This window comes from Galeopterus variegatus, unplaced genomic scaffold (genome assembly GCF_000696425.1).
Source record: "Galeopterus variegatus unplaced genomic scaffold, G_variegatus-3.0.2 Scaffold606, whole genome shotgun sequence".
NCBI classification, from domain to species: domain Eukaryota; kingdom Metazoa; phylum Chordata; class Mammalia; order Dermoptera; family Cynocephalidae; genus Galeopterus; species Galeopterus variegatus.
This window is the reverse complement of record NW_007726717.1, coordinates 383,666-405,409: the sequence shown is the minus strand read 5'-3', so window position 1 is coordinate 405,409 and position 21,744 is coordinate 383,666.

Here is a 21,744-nt window from a genome sequence, read left to right as displayed (position 1 = left end):
AATCAGGTTCCAACACTGCCACATTGGAGATCAAATTTCCACATGAGTTTTGGAGGGGACAGCCCATCCAAACTCCATCAGGGCATCTTTCGTGAACTGCTAGAATCTGTGCATCCTGACAGCTACTTCCAGGGAAGTTTGCTCTGCCCCTTGGCAGACTCCTTCCTGCCTCTAGTGATCAAAGGGGACTGGGAGTGCACATCCAAAAGAGCCTTCCCGGAGTCCCCTGAGCACACAGGCTTTCAGGCCCACAAGTCAGCCTGGCCCCTGTAAGTCTCATGGTCCAAGGTCCAGCCTGACACCATGACCCTCCATCCTTGCCTGGTTACCGTCACCTCCCCAGCGTTGTCCCTTCTCTCTGTGTTAGACATTCCCTTCTCAGGCTCATTCGTCACTGTCCTCCCTTCTCCTACCCACCTCCACCCTTCTTCTCATTCGACTTCAAACTTTGAGGGCTGCTCCTCTGCCTCCCTGCCTCCTCCCTTCTGCCTCTCCAAAGCCCCCCAACCTTTTCTTAGGACCCTGACACAGGCTCCTCCCATGGTCCACGGAGAGGCTAACCTAACCTGCAATCACAGTTGGGGCTGCACGATCCAGCATTGCTCTCGTGGCCTGTGAACCATTGTCCAGGCCACTTGTTCCCCAACCAGAGCTGTATTTTTTACCAATACCATGTCAGATAGACTATAAGCGACTCATAAATAAGTGTTGTGAAAATGAAATCACCAAGGGTGGAAAGAGTCAGAGATCTCATGCTAACAGGACTCTTAAAAGAGGACGGTCAAGGTAACTGTCTTTTATAGTCATGTGCGTTTGCCAAAAAGTGTCCTGTTGATCACTGCCTGATGTCTGTCTGATTACAGTGTTAACTATGAATTAATTCTCCATTTGTATAGCAAATAATGGTATGGAGTTATGTGAACTGTGTCCATATTTAAATCATGTAGAAGTGCTGGCATTCACCTTTCTAGATGCTCAGGCAAGAATGAACTGAGAGATGCTCACTTACGGACAAGCATGTCATGCATGTGTGGGCATGTTGTAACCTTTACCAAGTGTTAGGGTCAGCTGCCACAAGAGACACATGAAATATAAATAAATAATGTTCTCAAAAGTTTGCAATAACGCCCTTATTCCTATGAACCCTGGAAACAATTTAATTAAAATAATTTTATCATTCCTGAACTTTTAGTCCATGCTTTGGGGTCTTCATTAAACAATACAAAGGAAATGCCTGTTTCTGGGAATCAAGTGGCTATTTCTACAGATGAAATCAGAGGCTGCCAGGACCATGACAGTGGTGTGCCATAAACCACGGGGCTGAACTTCCACACCAGGACCTGGGTCAATGCAAGTTCTGCTGATAATTTGCCGTGTCACTCCCTCTCTGAACTGCTTCTCTTCTTATCTGTGAAATGGGTGGAAATGAACTCATAAGGTGGAGCAAAACTCTGGGTAGAATGTACACATATTGCAGGACTCTGCTGCTCACCGTGGAGCCCCAGGGAAGAGAATGAGAACAAATGTGTGCTGTCTCTGATCCTGCCTAAAGGTGGGATGAAGCTTTATTAAAGGGAATTGGGGAGGGGGGTATGAACCTCAGGAGAAGAGATCAGAATTAAACACATCCCCAATTTGTGTCACCCAATCGTCAATACCCAATTGTCACCATTCCTGGCAAGGCTCTTTCTTATTTTGTTTGTTTGAGTTTTTAATTTTGTTTTATACACGTCCTCTTCATCCCTGGCTCCTACTCATGATCCCCTTCCCCATAGGTACTCACTAAATGTCTTTGGGTTTGTGTGTAGCAATACATTTGAAATTGTATGTTGTTGTATTGTCTCTGTATACATTTTAAATATACATATAAATGTTAGTAGACTAATGAAACTCGTTCTTTCTTTTTTCACTCAGAACTATGCTTTTAAGATTTGTCCATGTGCTGAGGCACGTATTTTCCTATTTGTTCCCCAAGGATGGACACAGGTAGCCCATAAAGCACCATGGTTAGGAGCCAGACTGCCCAGCATCACAGCCTATTTGCCAGCTGTGTGAATTTAGCCCATTCACTCAAGCTTTCCATACCTCTGTTTTCTCAATTCTAAAATGGAGATAATAAGAGTATCTACTTCATGGAGTGCTGAGAACATGTAAAGTACTGAGAACGTATAAGCATCCAGCAAGCGTCAGCCATCAGCATCAACATCATCATTATTACCACTCCCACCCCAGCACTGCAATGAACACCTTCACACATGGCCCTTTATGGACCCATGCCTGGGTTTCTCTGGGGTGTAGACTCCAGAGAGGGATGGATGGGTCATAGGGTGTAAACACCCTTAATTTCACCGTATACTGCCAAATTGCTCTCTGGAATGACCACCCTAGTCTACATTCTCAGCATCAGTTCCGGAAAAGGTTTTCTCAGCCAGTGACAGCACAGATTTTAACAAGTCTCCCCTCCAGTTGCACTGACATCATCTGTCTGGGGGACTTCTGTCCAAGCTGGGTGGAGAAACAGCTCTCAGACATGTGGCGGATTTAGGAGTCTATGCTATTTGCACTCCAGACCCCTAAGCTCTGTGGGGATGATCAAATGGGGGGACTAGAATCACCCCGGAGGTGCTTCCCCAGGGATTTCTGACCACACACCACAGGAGGCTAGGGATCTTCAGCTCCCTGCCCTGGGTAAGAATCCCTGCCTCTGGGAGCCACTGTCACTGATGGATGACTGTTGTCAGCCCAGGACAAAAGGCGGAGAACTACTGAGGGAAGGATAGGCCTGCAGTGGCTTGGGGCCCTGAAGGAAGGAGCTGAAGGCTGCTGATGTGACCTGATGGGGCGAAGCACTGACCATCTCCTGGTCCAGAAAATTCTCTTATTGTTGAAGATCTCTCCATGGCCTAGAGAATACCAGAAATGCCATTATTTATTTCAATCTTTTGAATTAAGCCCCATTTTCTCTGGAAAACCATGCACTATAACCAGGTTACCTGGGAGGACTCTAGGCTCAACATCTGTTCATACTGGGGGTGTAAGCATTTTAGTAATCCCTGAGGGACTTGGACATTTGATAAATGTGTGAGGGGGTTGGGAGATGTGCATCTCAGGCTCCCCAGGGATAGTGAGTACAGCTCCAGGGTAGATTCTGAGGCCCACATAAGGGTGCCATTTACATCCAGCCTAGCACCCACACCATCATAAAGATGCCAAACTTAATAGCTGCCAGCAATCCTCAATGCAGGTCCGGAATTCGGTAATCTCCAAAATGCCCCTTTTTATGAGAGGGCAAGTTAGTAAAATTTCTTTCCTCTGTGTCTCCCCCACAAGAGTTCATTAAACTTAAAAGCAGAAACCAAGTAATTCATCCACAGCCTCACCCACTGGGAGCTGTTTCTTCCCCGGGCTTGGTTTCTCCTAAAAAGAAACCACTGGCTACCAATTATGCTGAAGCTGTTAGAAGATGAAACTGACACTTGGGTGTGCACAGATTTGTAGCCCTCAGGGATGAGAGAAGAGGAGAAAGGAGCTCTGAATCAGGTGATGGGCAAACAGCTTCCTGCTTAGTGGAGTGACAAGCGTGTGATGCAATTTGGTTCTCCATAAATATTTGTTGATGAGTAATAGTGAAGGACACGTCTCCTCTCTCTGTTCTTGGACCTCACCAAGGCTGCGACCACTCTCACTTCCTACATAATCTCTTGATGCTATAAGGCACACATTGGTTAAAATTTTTTTTAAGTGTTGAAATCTGACATAACAGCTGGAGGCTGAACAAGCCCCAGCTGAAGAACTCGTCTGATGCATGGCGGGAAGGGAATCTGAAGGGCCTACCAGCTGGGCCAACAGCTGGCTCAAGAGGAACAGAAGCCAAGGCCCAGTGAGGACCCATGTTAGGAAGTGCGTCAGCCTGAAGAACCGTGACGCTTACAATGAACCCTTAGAAAGCAGGGATGATGTTGCAGAGGCAAAGAACAGTTAAACGGGGAGCATCTGATGGAAGAGCCAGGTTGAATGCTGACGCGGGGGACAGGGTTTGGGGGCAGGTATCAGGTGTGCAAGGGTTGGAGAGGTTGGGATGAGTAGACTGGCAGGGAATAAAAGAGATTGAGGCTTGAGACCAGGGCCTAGAGGCCAGAGAGGGAGATTCTGTTACAGTTTCCCCTTATCCATGTTTTCTCCCTTTACAGCATATTCCCTCTCCATCTCGTTCCCACACCTTCCCTCCTACATATGGACAGCAGGGCTAAAGCTAGACCTCATGGCATCCAGGGGAGTCATATTCTGAAATTTTGTCTCTCCAACTTGGTGCCAAATTTGTGTCAATGAGTATTCCTGTCTCTACCTTCTGGAACCAGCTTCTGCTAGATCAGAGCCTTCGTGGCCCTCCAAGAGAGGCACCCCCATCTTTGCCCTGCCCCAGAACAGATAGGTCCAAGAGAAGAAATTTAAGCCGATCTTGCCCAGCAAATTTGTCCTGGCCCCAATGACTGTGGTCTCTATCTATCCTGATATTGACCCACAATTTTAAAAACTGGGCCTCAGCCTTAATTCAAAAACATGTATTGATCCTCTGCTATGAGCCAGGCACTCTGGTCATTACTGGAGACATAGTGATGAGTAAGACACTGGCCCTAGCCTCATGGAGACTTAGGCCTATGAGAAACAGGGTCCGGTAAATAAGCAGCTTCAGTAAATTTGATCAATACTGAAATGGGGAAATGGGAGCATGTAGGAGGGCAGCTAACCCAAACTAGGCGAGGGAGGGTGGGGCAAGAAAGGCTCCTTAGAGGAACTGAGAGCTGATGCAAAGGACAAGCAGAAGCAAACCAAGCGAAGAAGAGGTCTGTGGGCATGGGTGGGGCAGTGATGTTGGAGGAAGGAATGGCAAGTCCAATGGCCCAGAGATTAAGAAAACAGGACAGATTAAAGGATCTGAACACAGGACGGATGAGGCCACAGAGGATCACAAAGGAGGGACAAGAGTGTGGCTCATGAAGCTGGTAGGAGTATTCCACGTTTGCCCTGGAGGCCATATACACTGACTGCCTAAATTGGGGATTCAACAGTTGTAAAACGGGCCTATTCTGACAAACCAATTTAGAGCACCACTTTATTTATAAATCAAGCTAAGGATTTGGTTTGACTCTAGCTGGGTCTCTGTATTTCTATAATGAGCCTCATCCCAGTGTCCTGAAACTTAAGTCCCTCCTGTACAGTGGCTCTGACTTGCTCTTGCTAAACTTCTCCCAGGAAGAGACCTGCCTTTCTGCATATTTGGGTCTCCATATATTCCTCATCTCTGGATAACCCATAAATATGCCCAGTTCCATAGTCAGAGTCTCCTGATCTTCTTCTTGCTAAACCAGCTGGCCTCCTTCCCAGAGATTGTCCTCCAGTTGATTTTATCCCCTGGCAGTTAACTGGGGGTGCCAGAAGATACAATGTCTAGAATCTGCAAAAAGATACTTATCTGTGTCATATGAGGGTCCTTCAAAAAGTTTGTGGGTAAATGGAACTAAAAGATAATGCAAATGTTTACATGAAATTTATGTGACCCCTTGTATAGCTGCTAACAAAACAAATCTATTTTTCACACAAAGATTGTTTCATTTTTTACCAACAGCTAAATATGCTTTTTACCAATACCTAAATATGCACTGATTTAGCATCAGAAGGCTGGAGTTCACATCCAGGCCCTGCAAATTCAGACAAGCTACTTGACTTACTAGCCCTGTGAACTTGGACAAACTACTTGACTTCCCTGAGACACATTCTCCCATTTGCAAAAAAAAAAAAAAAAAAAAAAAAAAATAACAAAACAAATCTATTTTTCACACAAAGATTGTTTCATTTTTTACCAACAGCTAAATATGCTTTTTACCAATACCTAAATATGCACTGATTTAGCATCAGAAGGCTGGAGTTCACATCCAGGCCCTGCAAATTCAGACAAGCTACTTGACTTACTAGCCCTGTGAACTTGGACAAACTACTTGACTTCCCTGAGACACATTCTCCCATTTGCAAAAAAAAAAAAAAACAGTACCTACTTCACAGAGTTGTGGGTAGTAAATTAGAGAACACAGGTGATAAAAACTAGCTCTGTGTCTGATTTGTGGCAGATGCTCAATATAGCTTTATGTTACTTTATCTTTTTTAAAAAACAGAACTTAGCAGCAGCCATGAACATGTACTATAGAAGGGAACAGCCTTAAAAGATTAACTGCATTTCTAGGTTCAAAGGTACAGTAGCAATTATTTGCATTCTTCAGACTTGACCATGCCTACTCTAACCCTGTTCCTCACAGTTGCAGGTAGGAACCTCATTCACTTTGTGTTTTTCTGTGGGTACCAACTGTGGATGCTTCCATTAGGTGGGACTGTGGTAGGTTCATAGCTCCCCTATTCTACTTGATTCCTTGGCAGGATTCATGCCCAAAGCCCATTGACCCTGAGCCCTAGCATGCTGGCTCCCTGTGGGTGGGAGGTTTGTGGAAGGGAAGAGCATAGTAGCCTGATCCCCCCACACACTTCTTAGCTGATATTCTATTGCATGGACACAGATACATTCAGTTCTCCTCTGATCCCCGCCCTAACCCCATCCCATGCCAGGATGCCCTGAGCCACTGGGCCCTGCATATCCCTCAGCAAATCCAGCCCCCTAGGTCCAGGATCATCACCTAGATTTCCCTTTGCTTCAGATCATCTTTGCCATAGCACCACACACAGCTGATGGTTGCTGCCTTCATTGTTAATTTGGAAGTGCTGTGTCTGCTAAAGGAAACTTTCATTGCTGTAGAACCTTGGCCTCTCTAATCTACCTCACAATAGAAAACAATCCGCGTTGCGGTGATCTTGCTTCCCTTCCCTTGGACCCTGATAGCCTTTGAATATGAGTCTACAAGGCACTGCTCCATGCTGTGGGGCCAAACTTGCCCTTGGACAGTGGGGTGACGGTGAGGAGTGTAGTTTATAATAAACCCTAGCTAAACGTCTGATCAGTCTTTCTGATGGTCCTGTTCTTACCTTGGGATTCCCAGGATTAAATTAGAAGGACTGATTCTGAAAATAAGATGAATACAATAAAGGTATTTGGGGGCTGGCCAATTAGCTCACTTGGTTAAAGTGCAGTGTTGATAACACCAAGATCAAGGATTCGAATCCCCATGCCAGCCAGCTGCCAAAAAAATAGGTGTTTGGATTCCTTTGCTTTGTTTTAAGAAGAGAACATTTTAAGAGGAATTTAACAGTTAAAGTTTTAATTAAAACAATTGAAGGACTGAATTAGAGATGGAATATAAAAGGTAGTATTAAATAATGTTAACAGTAACCAATTTGATTCAGACTGCCTGGCTTCCAATATTAGCTTTGATGCTTACTAGGCATGTCAATGCATGTAAGTTAGGCAGCCTCTCCAAACTCAGTTTTCTTGTCTGTGAAGTGGGGATGATGATAATACCTCCCTGATGAAACTGTTGCAGAAATTATATAAGATAATACACAGAAAGGGCACAGTACCCTGACTATAGAGTCGGTCCCCTTCGTTGTTAGCTCTTATCAGAAGTAGCATAGTATTAGCATTGTCTCACGCCAACACCAGTGGTTTGGTGGTGACCTTCTAGAGGGCTGTGTGGAAGAGTGTGTTCACTGAGCATCTAGACATGGAAAGAAAAAAGTCATGTTTGCCCTGGACTGGGCTATAAGTTTCTCAAAAGTAGGGGCTGTGCTTATTCATCTCTGCATCCCCAGACCTTGTAAAGTATTTGACACACAGTAGTCTGTCAATAAACCTCTGTTCTGGTGTTCAGCTTTGCATTGGGTGGCTAATAGCTTTTCTCTGCCTATAATTCCATGTGATGGATCAATGCAATGATAGCGTTATGGTCCCATGGTAAATATTAGATTAAATTCTGGTCTCATCAGATGTTAGTGATATGCTAAGAATACACAGACTCCAACAAAAATGTTTCACATTCCATAAATTCAGTACATTCCAACAGGGATTAAAGTTACACCAGGATCCCCCTACACAGTACCATATGTGGATACTTTTGTTGATTTACATGTCTCTCTGTTTCTTCAGAAGACTTTTTTTTCTACCCCATTTGAAATGTTACACAAAAATTCTTTGAGGGTGTTGCAGTCTTGTAGCAATAATCTGACAACGACTCACCTATGTTTCACAATTAAATACTGTAAAAAGCAACACCCATATGCTTGTCAATGAATTCCTCAGCTGCCTTCTTTATGACCTATGGAAATAGCAATGCATTTTTCTATCACAGGCATATAGATGATTGAAGATTTGGAGATCAGTCCAATTCTAAAAGAATTAGTCAGGACCAGAATAATAGAGCAAAAAGCTATTACCTTGATTTTTATCTCTAAACACAAATTCCAGATTCCTTCAAAACATCCAACTATTCCTGACTTACTAATAAGGTCACAGAAGGAAGAACATTCCTTTAAAAAAAGTCCAAGGAAAGGGCTCTCCCTTTCTTAGAAATGTGGTGTTCAGTAAATAGAAGACAAAGTGAATTGGGGGTAACACTATGGCTCTGGATTTAAGTGAGAATTGTTCTTGATCTTCTCAGAGAAGAATGATTATGCACAAGCCCAGGCTACCCTGCTTAGAATTCAGCAGGTTCAGTTGTTTCCTTATTCAGGATAGAGCTGGTAGCATGGGTCTGGGGACCTAGCTCTTGACTTACTGTGAATCGGTTGTAAAATGAGGGCTGGCCCAGGTGGAGTTGATGAAAGCCAGTAGCTATGAGAGGTAAGGGATGGATATCCAGGCCAAAAGCCAGCAACACTTAGACTTTGCAACTGAGCACTCGTTTTTAGACAGCACCACTTTCTTGGGGGAAAAACATGTACTCAAAGGATCAAAATTTTAAATCAGAAGAATTATGTGATTAAGTTTAAAATTAGTGTAAAGTCAGGGGTTAGGAATTCTTAAGGTGTAATTTCTATTTCACACTAGCATATCTACTCTAAAAACTATTTAGTTTAGAAATGTTTAGAAAAGGGATATGTTGATGTAAAGTAATCAAACTCTAAAATTGCTGGTGTGAACAGATTTATTTTTTTAACCTTGAATGATTTATTTATTTAGTATTCTCTCTTCAACAATCCGAGACAAAATAAGTATACAAATTCTGACTTCGAACAACAGAGGATTATTACTGTTTGAAAGATGAGAAACTTTGAACCAAAAAGACTCTCATAGCTTTTACCTAGATCCATGGGAATCTAGGGGATTCCTAACTATGAGAAAGGCCGGCCTGACTTTTTCTAGAAGAAACAGAACAACACAGGTAAAAAGCAGAGGAGGCTTCAGAATCAAAGAGCTCTACCCTGAATGTCCTATTTAAAATTGCAAACACCCCCACTCTGGAACTGCCAGTCCCCTTCTCTTTGCTCTGTTTGTTTTTTCTTTAGCACTTTTCTCCTTCTAACAGATTATGGATATTTTTTATTGTCTGCCTCCCCTCACGAGAATGTAAGCTCTACAAGGGTTAAGGAGTTTTGCTAATTTTGTTCACTGATGTATCTTGATTTCCTAGAATAGTGCCTGGAACATAGTAGATATTGAATAAATATGTGTTGAATGTCTGTTCAGTGAGTCCTCATGTAATCAGAACCAGGAGAGAGCAGACCAAGGAGGGAAGATCAGAGTGTTAAGGGCAAGTGCCAGTGATTCAAACTAAGTTATGAGCAAATGGTGAAATATCAAACAGAGAGGGGCCAACAGTCAAAGTTCAGTGAGCTCCAGGATTGCAACCTGTTCGGAAGCTTCAAAGTGAAAAGCAAATCAGTGATGAGTGGGAGCCCAGGAGCCCTTGGACTCTTTGGCAGACACTGTTTCCTCCCCGCTTTCTGTGTCCCACTTCCACTTACCACCGAGACCTTGTTTTGTTTATACTGACACTGTGCACCACTTCACATGGAGAACCAAACTTGGTCTAAGTCAGTTATTTCCATCCTTTTTCCAGTTTCTCAGCCTCTCAGTCCAGGACAGTGAGAACTAAACAGAAGTCAACCAGGCATATTCTGAAAAATAAAAATTGGCTTTTCTGGTAAATGGAGATACACATGATTGACATGGTCCTTCTCTCTTCTTCTGTCTAGGACATGGATCTAAGAGCTGCAGCTTCATGGGCCATCTCAGGGGCCTGAGGGAAAGACCAAGAGAATTTCAGGTTCATTTACCTTTACCTCAAAGACATTAAACCAACACCCACAAGTATCTACCTCAGATCTCTTTTTAAGTAGGAAAATAAATCCTCCTTATTTAATCCATTGTTTTATTTAACCTATTTGTTTCCAGACTTATTTTTGCACTCTTGCCTATAGGTGATATTTCCAAACTCCCTTGCCAGCTGCCTTCCAGCTAGGTAGAGTCATCAGCAATGACTAGTAGGAAATTGGAGAATGAGAGGAAGAGAGAAGCCAGGGAATTTCTCCTTTTTCCCCTCTACTTCAGGCAGTAGCTCCGGTATTGGCTTTGTCTCCCCGTGATCCCGGCTAATGCCGACAGGCCCGCTTGCATGATCCCAGCTCCACCACGCATCCATTTTACAGATCCGGAGCAGGTGAGGGTGACTGTGACCACCAGACTCTGGTAAAGGCCATCTCCTTCCTTTGTCCCTTCAGTCTCGTGGGTGGTAATGACTTCCTGCTATTACTAATCTTTAATCTGCTCATCTTTAAGAATCCTTATTTGGCTTCTCAGCTCTTACAGACCTTTGTAACTAGTGCTCCTTATTAAATTATTTCTGTTGGAATACCTTGCATGGACTAGGTTTTCCTGACTAGATCCTGATAGAGCATTTTAGTTGAGTTTTCCATTACTTGACACAAATCACTTCCCAAATTTGTTCAAGCCTTAAGAAATAATTAAAACTTCTTTATCTTATAGACTGGTAGATTTTCTTGAAGTCCACCCTCCTTTTTAATATATATTTATATAACCACACCAGGTTGCTGTCTTTAATCTCTCCTTGCCCACAGTGAGGCCACAGCACCCTGTGAAAGCCATGGTTGCTGCCTGCCTGGGATCTGAGGATTGCTCCGAAATCTGGTTCTTCCACATTCTATTTGGGACATTCTTTCTTATTTGATCTACAACTCGCTTCATACCAATGGCTTTGTACCCTCTCTACCAAAACCTTGAAGATAGATAACATACTTAAATAGCCTATCAATCCACCCCAGGATTTCATCTCCCCAGCTGCTTTTTTGGATATACTCACCTTCAGACATAAAGCAAATAATACACTGCTTTGCAGCCAACCAGTGGTCTCCAGGAATCAAAAGCAGCCTGGGCTTTACCCCCCCGCCCCCCACCTGCTAAGAAAGATTCAGTCTGTGTGTGTGTGTGTGTGTCTGTGTATATTTTGCAGGATAAATTTTAAAAGTTTCTTCTAACAGGTAGAAGACAGCATGGAAACTTTGGAGGATAAACAAACTTATTATTTCAACCAATATATCCAAGTATTGAGCTATATACTTTGTGCTTAGTCCTGTTCTATGTGCAAGGGATAAGGCAGTGAACAAAGCAGGAAAATCCCTGCTCTGTCCTCCAAGAACTGGTTCTAACTCTCTAGAATAGCAAGAGAGCCATTTACACCCAGCAGGTCATGTTATTAAGGTTATTGAGGTCAAAGTTTTGATCCTTTTTTCATTTAAGATTAGATTGTGTTGCCCCCCACACACACACCCAAGAAGAAGAAAAAAATGAATGCTCATCTTAGCAAGATGTGCTTAAGAGAGCCATTTACACCCAGCAGGTCATGTTATTAAGGTTATTGAGGTCAAAGTTTTGATCCTTTTTTCATTTAAGATTAGATTGTGTTGCCCCCCCACACACACACCCAAGAAGAAGAAAAAAATGAATGCTCATCTTAGCAAGATGTGCTTGCTTCTTGAGCAAATCAGCAAGAAAATAAACCAGAATGCTAGGTGATAAGTAGAACAAAATTAAGTGGAGCCACGAGTTTTGCTTTCGTTCATTAACTAGAATCCAAACGCTACCTCTCTATAGTCAGCAGTGTTGGGGCTCAGAACATACCCCAAAGTATGGTACCTTGGCATGCTGAGTACTTTGAACTGAAAGAGACTGGAAAAGCCTCAAAGCAACGTCTCTCTGACCTTCTCCTGCATTCCCTGTCCCTCTTTCTTTCCTGAAGCAAGTCATAGAAACCAGAATTCCTCTTCCCCAAGGTGGGTCACGGAAACTAGAACTTCTGTCCCCCAAAGCAAGAGATAAAACCTGGAAAGGTCACTCTTTTCCTTCTCCCTTCTCCCCTGAAGACCTTAATTCCGAAGGGGCCCTGCCCTGTACCTGGGTGGGTGTGGGAGGTGGAATGCTCCACAGGGATGCCAAGAAGAGTCTGTGTTTACCCCTTTAGGCTGTTACCATTAGATCATACCTTTTTGTCTAATCACATTTCTATATGGCTGTCCATTCTCATCAGTACTAAGCATAGAAACAAACTGCTTTCCCGGGGATGCCAAGAAGAGTCTGTGTTTACCCCTTTAGGCTGTTACCATTAGATCATACCTTTTTGTCTATTCACATTTCTATATGGCTGTCCATTCTCATCAGTACTAAGCATAGAAACAAACTGCTTTCCCTGGACCTTTGGGTGAAGGCTCCCATGTCACATAAAATTTCGATTAAGTCAATTTTTTATGCTTTTCTCTTGTCAACCTGTCTTTTGTTACAGGAATGTCCACCATGACCCTTGTGATGGTTGAGGAAAGGTATCACGTATTTCTGTCCCAGTAGCAACAACTGAGTCGAAGAGTCTCCATCAGCATCCAGTCCAGGACTGAGGTACCTTAAGTATTCAGGATGCAAGAAAGGACTGGACGGTGGGGAGGAGAGGGACAGAATCTCTTTCTCATCTAGGGAGAGTAAAATTGACAGAGATAAGGATGAGAGAAAGGAAGGTGGGTGGAGAAAGAGAGGAAGAAAGAGAGTCAGAGAGAGACACAGAAAAAAAGAGAGGGTAAGAGAGGTATTGTGTTCATGGGACTCTCTTCTTTTGAAGGCTTGAATATTTCAGACCCTCAGCAACTATACCTGAAACGATGCTCTTTGAAGTTCCATTTAGCACTAACACTCCACGATTCTAAGATCTAAAGCAAGATGGAAAAAAATCCCATATTCATTAATCGGATTATAGCTCAGTTGATAAGGCTCAGAATTTCTCAAGAAAGATGTCCTGTATTTTTATTAATGTTTATAAAGAAACAAAAAAGTGCACTCTAATTTTCAAAAGTAGTTGTGAATTTTAATTCCTTATGCTCCTCAATAAGGATTCTTCAGTCAACACTACCAAGAACTGGTTTCTATAATCAAGATAAAAGTTTTTCCTAAAAGTAAAAATAATTTCTATATTAAACTGAATTGAGATCCTTGAAACATTCTAACAACACTTGTATTAACTGTACTTTTATGATCTGACTTAATCTTTGCATCTACTCCATGATATGATACTATTTTAAATACTATTTATAATTGTGGAGATAGGGCCTTGGAAAAGCTGGGTAACCTTTTGAAAGCCACCCTTCCAGTAAATGACAGAGCTGGGATTTGAATTCTCAAATGTTGGTAGCTGGCTACTTGTTTCACTGTCTTACACTGCATTAGATAGACTGGAGGATGTTAAAATAGCAAAAGACAATAAGAAAAGTCTTGAAGTGTGCTTGCTTTAATAATCTTCCCTAAGAAATTTAAAACAAAAATGTATTGTTTCTTCTTTTTTCATTAGTAAATATTGTTCTCTCTTGTAAAATTCGCACTTGCAATGCATATACCAATACATTTTCATAAACTGATTGAAATTCTTCAGAGCAAGAAACTGTTTTCCTAAACAAACAAAATAATTATTTTGAGCAAACAATTATAAAGCTAAGCATAACTCAAGAAATCATTTCCCAGAACAGATATTCATATTTAATCAGAGCAGCACATGTCCCAACCATATACAAAAACAGCTGTGTGTGTGTTTTCCAAGAACAGGATTATAGTTTTCATGGTTTTATCATTACCATTGGGAGAGGTTAAGAGCAAAGTAGAATACACTCTCCAGACTTTAGAGCAGAGGCAAGAATTTTAGCAATTACTTCCACTTGATACTTCCGCTCAGCTGCTTAACATAAGATTTTCAGACTGCATGCTAAATAGAATTTGGGGGGTCCTGGATAGTTTACTACTTCTCCCTCTATAAGTGTGAAAGATGATTTCCCTAGTGAGATGGATGTGAAAATATTGAATAAATGAAGTCGCAAGAGCATTGCAAAGGCACATAAGAGTGAACCCCACCCATGTTCTGCCCTAAAGAGCTTATCAGGTACCAGCCTCAGAGAACTATTCTGAAAAGACACTGAAGAGTTTTCAATGCTAAAGACCCAGGTTTTCCAACTTTCTTATCTAGGAGATAAGTAACAAAATAAGTGCATATATCACTTCCTACAGAATCTTTGCTCCCTATTCCACATCCCTTCATCAAGTTTCAAAAAGGAAATGCAAGGAATTTTATCACCCTTACTCAGTGGCCCCACCCCAGTGAGTCTTCAGGGTCCACAAGCATACTTTTCCTTAATTTGATTATTAGAACAGATCCATTTTCCAGATCTTGGTGAACATAGCTGCTGACTGCTTTATCAGTGGGGGCAAGGAATAGGCAGCACAACCCAAGAGTTTATTTTTCTTATTTAAAAATAAGAGCATCTACTGTCTAGCCAACAACAAAAAAACAAAAATAGGAGCATCGCCGGATAGAAGTCTGGGGGTGGGTGGTGAACGGAAGGATGCAGAATACTACAAAAGACAAACCTACAAAAATAGGAGCATCGCCGGATAGAAGTCTGGGGGTGGGTGGTGAACGGAAGGATGCAGAATACTACAAAAGACAAACCTAGTGCTGCCAGGGGAGGAGGGGCGGAGGGGGACAGAGGTTGGGGAGGGGTTGGGGTGGACATGGGGAATAATGGCAATTTGTGGTAATGAGCACACGGATGGTATTGATCTAATCATCACATCTTGGACACAGGAGATAATGGTCAGCTTTGTACCCCATGAATATGCATATCAATAAAAAAAAAAAGAAAAGAAAAGGGAGAGAAAGAGAGAATAGCAAAACTCAGAGAGGGGCCGGCTTTTGTAAAAATTATTTTTTAATGTCTTTGAGTTGACATCTATTAATGAAGTTTGTGAGTTCAGCTGATTCCATTTTTATTGAAACTATAATGAAGATTGGTCCTATCCTAAATTCCCAAATTCCTCCAACAAAGTGTCACATTATATAGATTAAGAAATCTACAGTGTTGGTTCTTTAACTTTGAATGGAGAAATTGGGAACAGTGGTTCCCAGCTTGAGTTACATATTGGAATCCCTTGGGAGTTTTAAAAACTAATGCCTGGACTCCAGCCGCCAGCATTTCTGATTTAATTCGGCTAAATACAACCTAGGCATCAGGATTTAAAAACCTTTTCCAGGTTTTTGTAGTTGTTAAACAAGACTGAGACCCACTGCTCTCAACACCACCCTCTGAGGTCCAGAACATCTGCTTGAAGATCAGAGGATTCCTTGGGGGCAGGATTAGACAAAATGTCAGTGAATATGATCTTGACCTTGTGGGGCCGCTGTGGCTCCACAAGTTAGTTCTTTAAATGCTGACTGGGGCTTGAGGACAAAAGTCAACTATAGCATACCCACAATGCTGCACTTTCTAGCAATACAAAAATCTCACAGGTTTGAGTAAAAACTAAAGGACTAATCAAAGCTTGCTCCCCCTCCTACCAATAAGTAGCAGTAGTGGGCCAAGAATAACTCCCTCTTGGACTGTTATTTACTTCTTGTCCATAATGTTGAGTCAGACTGAAGTTAAACCCATAACGAAATCCATGTTCTGCCCCATAATTCGTGTTGATCTGGAAAACACGTTACCTCCTCTCTTATTGCCAAACCAACCACGTACATCTGACGCTCAGAGGAGTAGGAGGAGAAAGGACTTCAAATCTCTCAGAATGACAGGCGCATACAGTTCAACTTCAAAGGTTGCTGAAATGATGCATTTTAGTAAAAGTCCTAATGTCTCTCCTCCTAGTGCCCTTGTGAATATGTGCATAATAAATTTATCACCCATGTTACATGAAAGTCCTTTGTGGACTTTTCCAGAGTCTCAAATCTAATCACGGTTAAACCGACAAAGGGATTACAGCTTTATCAGGAGTTTATTTTGTAAGACTGCCACATAGCTCTGCCAGATACGGTATCCTGTTTTTCCCACTACGCTGAGCCCAAAGATCCCATTAAATAAAGTTGAACTCTTCAGTTATGCAGAAATATAAACAATCTGCTCAGTGTGATTTGGAATTATAATTTAATTTAGGAAAAAATACTGTTCTAATACTAAACAATGCTGATCCCTGTAACTCAGAAATCTAAATTTGATAGAAGAGGAAATTCTAAAATTTCTCCAGTGGAAAAAAGGCAGTGTGTATTCAAAACATACGTGTGTGCACATGTGCACACACACACATACACACACGTTTTTTGTCATTTTATATACATTAGCCATGGAGTCTATTTGATAATCAATGATGCCCGAAGAGTTTTTCAGTGGATAAACTAGTGAGGACACTCTCCATCCCATTGTAGCATGAAATAAACCTGGCAGAAAACTTTGTAGAATCAGATATAAACCATTCTTCTGATACACAGTTCAGCCTAATCTGAGCATATGGTATTTGGTAGGCTTGGTAACAGGGTGGATGTAAAGATATTATAGATAAGGTGACAAATCTCTACTCTGTGGGTACCCATAGACTAAAGATCCAATATAGCCTTTATCCTCAGTAAGCCAAACTAGTAGAATAGAAGAACCATGCCTAGATATGATTAGATCCAATCAACCACTTTTAAACAAAACAAATTTTTCCCATTTCTGTATAAAGTTGTGAATTTAAATCCCGAGGAGGAAATCTATTATATACTTTCACACCTCAACACACTAACTTTCTATTGAGAGCCCTAGCAAAACAAATTTTTCCCATTTCTGTATAAAGTTGTGAATTTAAATCCCAAGGAGGAAATCTATTATATACTTTCACACCTCAACACACTAACTTTCTATTGAGAGCCCTAGGAATTCAAGCCACATCTCCTCAGGTGCATTTTCTATAGTGCATTGATGAGTGATTTAGTAGGAGATGGTGACAACGAAAGAGGGTTGTGGAATTGGTTCTTCTGAAAGGACATTGATAATCCCATTCCACACTGCACTTTTTCTTTACTCGCATGGTTTCTATACAAGCAGCATGGTTGAGCCTCTAGCTGTTACTTCCACATAACTCGAGAGATTACATTTTCCAGAATGGCTGCAATAATATCTCCCACCCTCCTTGTTATTCTACTATATGACTTGTCGCTCCCCTCTCAAGAAGGAAGTCTAATTCTACTTGGTTTGAATTTGGGCAATGTGTGTGGCTGCTTCTACTAGTGGAGTATGATGGAAGTCATACTGTGTGATGTCAAAAACTGGGTCATGAGAGGTAATGTAGTTTTTCCCTTGTTCCCTAGAATAGTTACACTTGAGACCAGAGTTGCCATGTATGAAGTACAACCACCCTGAGGTCCCCTTGCTGTCAGGAAGCCAAACTCCATGGAAAGGCCACAGCATCACTCCCAGCAGTCGGTACCAACGGCCAGCCTTGTGAGTGAATCATGTTGAACGCCCAACCCAGTCTAGCCTTCAGACGACAGCAGCCCCAGTGACATCTGTTTCCAACTGCTTGAGAGACCCCAAGCCAGAACCACCCAACTGAGCTCTTCCCAAAATCCTGACCCAAAAAATCACGAGCAAAATAAGATGGTTATTTAGAGCCATTAAGTGTTGGGGTAATTTGTTATGCAGCAATAGTAGCCAAAGCAGAAGTTTTTGAGCATTATTTCTATTTCCTATTAATCAGGATGCTCCATAACCTAAGAAAATCAGTAGTTTCTGGTCACCCTTGGGGAAGGAGCATCTTTTCTGAAACACTTGATCTCTGAGCTTTCCAAGGTCCTGGTGTTCCTAGGATTTGCTAACAATTAATGCCCCTGATTAGTAGCTGCATTATGATGTAATCAGGCAGAGAAAATTATATTTATCACACTCTTTTAAGAGAGATTGCTCTGCATATTTAATGAACTAAATGATGGGGATGAGATGAAAGGGCAGAGTGAGACATTTGGGTTCGTTTTCAAATAGTTATAAATAGTTGCTAAACTTGCTTGTAAGGGGTGGGAGAGTTCTGTACACTGCAGAACTTTTTGCTTTATTGAGCACCTTGCTGAGTAGGGATTGTATGTGTAGGAGGAGAACTGAATTGCTCAACAAAATAGAGGAAATTAGACCATGATTGGAAAAAGTGAAAAGGAGAACACTCGGTTTGCTGAGTAGCCAAAATGAGAACTTTAGGGAACAATATTAACAATGTTAACAATATTTTTAAAGAGTTTGCTGTGGAGAGTATAAGGAAAATTCTATTCCTTGTCATCCTTACCAGAGTTTCAGTAACTAATACATTGCTCAGTAATTCTCTTGTTGCTAGTGGTTTAGGGAAATGCAGCGGTGCTGAGGTTAGCAAGGGGAACTAATTTGTTGTCCTTTGCTTACTTCTAAAGTGGGGGATCTTCCTGTCGGGACCAGGACTTGAGCTCTGTGGTTTAGCTAAATTGCTCCTTTGCTGTTGATTCCCTGGAGAAGGTTTTTTGTGCAGCTCAGGTTTTAATGGTTGACTTTATAGGACTTTCGGGTTTAGTGAAATCCAATGCACCAGGATTGTGTAGAAACACTGTTCTGGGCCTGAGTCTTTTCATCAAACTGCACCACATGCAATTCTATATTCCTGGCCAGTCTCCTTTGAGTGGTCCTGTGCTGATTCGGGGGGGCAGATCAGCTGTCCTTGCTGTGCCCTAGTGTTCTCCCACTGTCTCTCCCACCACCCATGCTGCAAACATTTCCCATGGGACAGGCTGTACACTGGTTCCTTGCGATGACTCACCAGCCTCTGAATGGCTCCTTTTTTCAGTTGTCTGTGGCCCCTCACTCCTATGAGGGTCCACGGGAACACTGTTAGTGGTCTTGCTGGCCTGGGGGCCCCCAAGGCCCTCCTCTCCTCTGCCGCCTCCAAGCAACTTCATCCAAAGGGGAAAGCTGCAGCTTTTGCCAGCTCCTGTTCCTTGTGCTCAGCAGCTCCAGCCTGGAAGCAGCTGGGGCTTGAAACGGTCAGAGAGGTTTTTTTCTTTCTCTCATCGTGGCTTCTCTGGCCTTCATGCACGCCGTAGGTCTCTCCTCCTCTTCCCCTGAGCTCTAGTGGCCCCAGCTTGGCTATCGTTGCTTTTTAATAGTTGTAAAATTATTTGATTTGTGGGAGAGAGTGATGCTGGGGACAGTCTATTCTGCCATCTTGACCGGAAGTTCAGAAGTCCAATTTTAAAAAAGAGTTCTACACACACTATTAGCTGAAAATTGAGAAGACAGGTGCACACGCAGGAATTCCTAAGCACTTATCAGTAATTTTTTACTCCAGCTGCTGATGGTTGCTTAGTTTTGAAGAAAAAGAAACCTGTGGGAAAAGTTTTTTAAAAAAGAGTTCTACACACACTATTAGCTGAAAATTGAGAAGACAGGTGCACACGCAGGAATTCCTAAGCACTTATCAGTAAATTTTTACTCCAGCTGCTGATGGTTGCTTAGTTTTGAAGAAAAAGAAACCTGTGGGAAAAGTTGGGTTGTTAATAGACAGAAAGGGTCATATACCAGAGTCCCGTAAAAATGACCTAATGCCTTTAATAATGGCTGCCAGGGAGCTGGTGTCTCTTCCTACCTCTTTCAATCCTTTCAAACTTTCCTCTCATCTGTCCTGTTTTTAGGGAACAAGTTCTGATGTGACTCTGTTCTGATGAAAAAATCTGCACTAAATTGTTAATAATTTGTAATAAGTGAACACATTTTATACGTTTTAGCTCCCAGGGTCATTTTCACTTGTAACCTGTATTAACCTTATGTAGGGTAAATGCTGGACATAGACATATTCCTCCTCCCTGTGCATACCAGAGTTCCCCCTCTCCCCTGGGAGACTACCCCTGGCCGAGGAAGGTAGTTACCCAAGGAAAGGTACATCCCCTTTAAAACAAAGTGAAGACTGGAGGAAGCAGGGAGTCTAAGTAAATTAGCATGCTGGTGTTAAAGCACGCTGGTGCCAGGAGAGTAGCAAGTACATTAACTTAGCTACTCAGCCAGATCTCCCACGAGCTCAGAGTTATGTGAGCTGGGTGAGGGTGAGGGTCTACACATAGGCTTACAAATGATTTACACCCCTACTCTGATCTGTTCACTATGTAACTGTTGTTTATACCCTGTGGCAGTGCAGATATCTAGCTGGCAAGTGCCCTCAGAGACTCCCATAAGTCTAATGAACCAATGTCTCTAGCTATTGAAATACCGGGTAAGTTTTTTGGAGTAGGCAAACACTACGCAAGTGCCCTCTCAGATTTGGGGCTCCCTTGATACACCTTACCCTATAAACTTTGGTGTGAAGGAAGTACCCTATTTCTCTACTTGCTTCAAATTAAATCTAAGTTTGAGCCTGAAGGGCTCAAACCACTGTGAAGACGTTTGTTTGTTTGTTTCTGAACTAAAAGAATTCAACTGTCATAAATCCCCTCCTGAGTTTTGTAACCAGGGGAAATGTCTCCTATTGCCAGAGAGGAAATTTGGCACCAGAGTAAGAAATCCCTTAAACAGATATTGCCACAAAACTATCATCATCTCCCATCTATTCTTCTAAAGGCCTATTTTCCTTTTCTAAAAGTCATTTGTTTTCCCCTAAGTGTCCCCCTTCCCCCATCCTTCCTTCTCCCCTCCCCCTCATCTATATTTTTTTGGCAACTTGCCTTATGGGGATCCAAACCCTTAACCCTGGTGTTACCAGCACCACACTGTAACCAACTGAGCTAACCAGCCTGTCCCTTCTTCCCCCACTAAGATGGTACATAAACCCCAAATTCTAGCCACTTCCTTGAGTCACATTTTTCTGCAAACTCCTGTGTACTTACATAGATAAAAGTGTTTTATCTGTTACTAAACTGTCTTTTGCCATTTTAATTTTCAGGCCCCCAAGAACTAAACCTAAGAGGGTAGAGGAAAAGTTTTCCCTGCCCATCAAGCCTCTTCCTTTCTGAGGCCATAAAACAATTCAGCTCCGGTCATTGCTGGGATTGGGAGGGAGGAGACTCTTCCTCAAACTCCAACTATAATCTAGGAGCTCATATGGTTCCCGGAAATAAAGGGAAAAGTCACTGCTCTTTCATCCGTCCTAATGCTGATATGCATTCATTGTCTAGGTTGTGTTGCTCTCTGAAGTCAGGTGCCTCCATAGTGTCCCCTTCAGTGTGTGGGCAGAGAAACTGTAGACAGGAGCCCTGTGCTAATGTCCATCTCCTAGGCACAGCTTTCTGAAGTCCTGTTCCTCTCTGAGCCTCTTCATGGTGCAGGGAGCACATCCTGCCATTCTCCACACAGATTTCCATTCACTCCAGCTTTGGGGAGTCGCCCTTCTCAAAGGGCACACATTTCTCTCCAATCTCCCCAGTATAATCGTCCCAAGAAGCTCAGTCCTTGGGGACATAAAAGTGAGAAAGTCATTGTCTATAGTAATTTTTGCTTCCTGCCCCCACA